This window comes from Megalobrama amblycephala, linkage group LG19 (genome assembly GCF_018812025.1).
Source record: "Megalobrama amblycephala isolate DHTTF-2021 linkage group LG19, ASM1881202v1, whole genome shotgun sequence".
Taxonomy (NCBI): Eukaryota; Metazoa; Chordata; class Actinopteri; order Cypriniformes; family Xenocyprididae; genus Megalobrama; species Megalobrama amblycephala.
The window spans coordinates 22594480-22598958 of record NC_063062.1 but is presented as its reverse complement, the minus strand read 5'-3'; positions in this window follow the sequence as shown (position 1 = coordinate 22598958).

Genomic DNA, 4479 nt, shown 5'->3' with positions numbered 1-4479 from the left:
CTGACACATATATCCTTAAAAACGTTACTACCCTACAAACATGCCCCTGCTTTTTGTGGGCACAGTGGGCTAGGGCCAGCCCACACCAAACCTAAACAGACCCAGTGCTGGCTTGCCCAGGCAAGGCCCACAGCTTTGGGCTCACTGTGAGCTCTTTGTGAACAATCCACACTAGCAAACTGCCCACATTACGCCCATGATGGCCCAGTGTGAGCCAGCTCATTCGGGCCCAGAGCGACTTTTGTACCTTTGGGCCCATGCTATAACTCTGTTTCTGAAGCACATTTGTTTTAGCAAAAATCGCAAGAGAAATTTTGGTTCGATAAAGTTAATTACTTACTGATGATTCAATCATCATGTAGTGGTCAGAATCAAAGAGATTTACATTTTACAGAGTATAGTTTAGGGAATATTTGAATGGCAGATGCCCCTGCCAGTCATTAACCATTTCTTTTTTAATGATCATTAACTGTTATTTTCATCAATGGTAAATATAAGGCACCTTGTACTGCCAGATTTATTGTTGTAGATTAATAGTGCGGGCCCTGTGGGGGATTCCTGGAGGCTAAGTGAAGGCCAGCGCTAAGGGGCCAACGTTTTGCCAATGAGCAAATTCTCAGGGGCCCTGTGCTGGCAGCCTGCTGGGGGCCCTTACACTAGCCCTAAGTGCAGACTTGTTTGCAGGGAAATTATTAATGCAGGTCCTTTAGCAAGTGTTAAAGGTGTAAACTCTAGCCTATAAGCATATTAATTTCATTTTTCAAATTCACACGTGCTCCGAGCAAAATCACAGTACACTCTAAAAAGATGGTTCTTTAAAGGTTCTTTACATGTAGTAACAGTTCTGTTTAAAAACCGTAGCATTCTGAAGAACCGTTTATATGCTGAAACTGTTCTTTGACAGGCAATCTAACCCATCATAACTCCGAATCCATCATTTTGTCTGACAAAGCAGTCAGGGGAGTTAGTAGATTAACGTTGGTGGACTTGAACTTGGTGTGGACTGACATCTTTCCATGGTTGAAACAACATTCCTTATGATGTTCATTCATGTTTATTTGATGCTATAAATGAACTAGTAGGAAGAGATGATCGGTTCACGAGGGACTACAGCGATCTGTCACAACACATAAGAGCCACAAAACGGTATTTATTGATTCAATTTCCCTAAAAATGACAAAATTTTCGTATCAAAAGTAACCTGCTCTGTCTTGTCTGTCGACGCATTGTCAGTGTCCTCTTTGCTCTGCAATGTATTTTTCACTGCGTGAGAACATAATGTGTGGTGTGAGAGCGGCATGGCTTGTTGGACGTAGCAACAGTAACTAAAGGGGGCGAGTCTTTGTGAACGGTCAATTGACACAACATGCTGTTTTTTTAATGTAAAACCCAAATAGAGACAACACTCATTATAAGACAGATAGAGGAGTAAAAACAAAACAAAAAAACCCCACAAATATTGATAAATAATAGACAAAAATGATATTAATAATACTAATATTAAAGGTGCCCTAGAATCAAAAATTGAATTTACCTTGGCATAATTGAATAACAAGAGTTCAGTACATGGAAATGACATAAAGTGAGTCTCAAACACCATTGTTTCCTCCTTCTTGTGTAAATCTCATTTGTTTAAAAGACCTCCGAAAAACAGGCAAATCTCAACATAACACTGACTGTGACGCAACAGTCGGGATCATTAATATGTACGCCCCCAATATTTGCATATTTTAGCTCATGTTCAAGGCATTAGACAAGGGCAGCCAGTATTAACGTCTGGATCTGTGCACAGCTGAATCATCAGACTAGGTAAGCAAGCAAGAACAATAGTGAAAAATGGCTAATAACTGACATGATCCATGATTACATGATATTTTTAGTGATATTTGTAAATTGTCTTTCTAAATGTTTCGTTAGCATGTTGCTAATGTACTGTTAAATGTGGTTAAAGTTACCATCGTTTCTTACTGTATTCACAGAGACAAGAGCCGTCACTATTTTCATTTTTAAACACTTGCAGTCTGTATAATTCATAAACACAACTTCATTCTTTATAAATCTCTCCAACAGTGTGTAATGTTAGCTTTAGCCCATTAGCCACAGAGCACAGCCTCAAACTCATTCAGAATCAAATGTAAACATCCGATGCGATTTAAAGGGGCCGCAGCCTGAATCGGTACATAGTTAATGATGCCCCAAAATAGGCAGTTAAAAAAATTAATAAAAAAAAAATCTATGTGGTATTTTGACCTGAAACTTCACAGACACATTCAGGGGACACCTTAGACTTATATTACATCTTGTAAAAACTGGTTCTAGGGCACCTTTAATAATATGAAGATACTAAGGCAGGTTTAATGCTTGTTGATAGAGATGGACTTGAATTCAACTTAAAATATTCCATTGAAAGTGTTGGTCCTATGAGCTATAGGTTATATTACGAAGGAATTAACTTTTTTATATGTGAGAGAAAAAAAAGAGACAGGGGAAGTCCACTGGTACTGCATACTCAGGCCATGCTCAAGTTCAAACAGCGGCAAAAAACTCCTGAGAGTCATTTTACAGAGGCATAAAAGCACAGGCATTTAGTATCTTATAACACTATGGGCTCATGTATGGCGTGCACACAGAATGAGCGCTGCTTTGTCCTGCCAGTGATGGAGGCTGACAGTCCCCAGCACTGGGTCTGGAGTTGTCCTTGGCTGAGAAAGTGCCCCCTGTTAAAGGCTTTCAATGGTGGAAGTAAGTATCTGGCCCAGACTCACCACAGCTATCCAATGGCACTTGACTGCACACCGACAGAATACACAATTTAGTCAGTCTCAGTTTTTTTCTGTTTCTTCATGTAATCACAGACGGACTCGATAATGGTGAGATCAGATCTCAGTGTGGAGCATACTGGCTGTTGTCAGACTCCTTGTGCATATAATCTCACTGGATTATTATAATTAATGGCAAAAGGAATGTTTGGAAATGTAAACTGATATTTCCTACTGACACACTACAGAAAAAGACACAACTGGCTTTAAACCATTTTTTTTTCTGTGTAGTTCAAATGTATTTTAGTGTTTTTGAAAGGTCTTATGCTCACCAAGGCTGCATTTTTTGATCAAAATTACATTAAAACAGCAATATTGTGAAATATTATTACAATTTAAAATAATATAGTCTTCAGCATCACATGATCCTTCAGAAATTATTCTAATAAGCTGATTTGGTGCTCAAAACACATTTATTTGCAACGTTGAAAACAGCTGTGCTGCTTAATAATTTTGTGAAAATCGTAATACATTTTTTCAGGGTTTTTTTAATGAATGGAAGTTCAAAAAGAGCAACATTTACTTTGATGCTGGTCTTCTCAACAAGTAAATGTGTCAAATAAAGCTGTCAGGAGACGTTCATGTTTACACTGATTTGCAGCAACAAAGCAAGCACAAGTTATTCATTATTATTGAGATATTACATTACCAAGTGCAAAAACAAATGTTATTGATTGGGAATCAGGAACAAGGCTTATTCTGGGTTGGATAAAACCACAGTAAATAAGCCATTCTAAACCGTTTCAACACATGATCTGCTTACACTCTTGAATTCTTTTTGCTCTATAGACAACATCATAACCATAACCAGACAAAACCCATCCAACCAACTCTGTGCTCTGTGAGACTGGAAGAATTGGACCACATTAACCTTCCCTCTCCAAATCTGTCTGATTCAATTTCCTCAGGAACTTTGCTATTTAATAGGGCTGAATCAAAATTTGAGAGATCATTTAGAGCGTGAGTTAGACCTCAAGTCTCGATCCAGCCTGAAACCTGAGCATGCCCACAATTCATCATGTTTATAATTTAATCCCTTGATTATGGACTTGTAATATGATAATATCCCCCATCTGCTGCCTTATTCATAACGATAAGCTATAAGAGAGATGGCTTTGGTTTCTATCAAGCTCCTCCAAGCTGCTTTTAAAAAGTACATTGCTACAGCTCTGGATAAGTGGCCTTAGCCGCAGAGTCACAACCAAGCCAGTGATTCACAATCATTCACTACAAAAAAAAGCCCTGATTTGGGTCCATGTGGACTCTATGGCTTTGCATTGGCATCTGAAGCTGACCCACAGACAAAAGAATTGGCCTCATGGAATGATTAATGCTTCTGGGTTGTAGAGGATATGGCCACAGACGGGGTTACAGCAGGGTAATTGGGGGGTTTTGAGAATGGATGCTGACGTAAAGAAAGGCCTGTAGGCAGGGAAAGAATACCTCTGTCTGGTTTGTGTAGATCTGAGGATAAAATATGAATTGCCCACATCAGCACTGCTCAGTAGACAATCTGAAAAAGCAGTCTTACAATGTGTAATCCCGTCTGTGTTGACAATCAAAACAGGAATCTGAAAACTGGATAGTGTCACACACAGCTCAGTAGAAACAAATAGAAGGTAATTGTTCTCTTTCATAGGTTATAACTTAACTATCACTT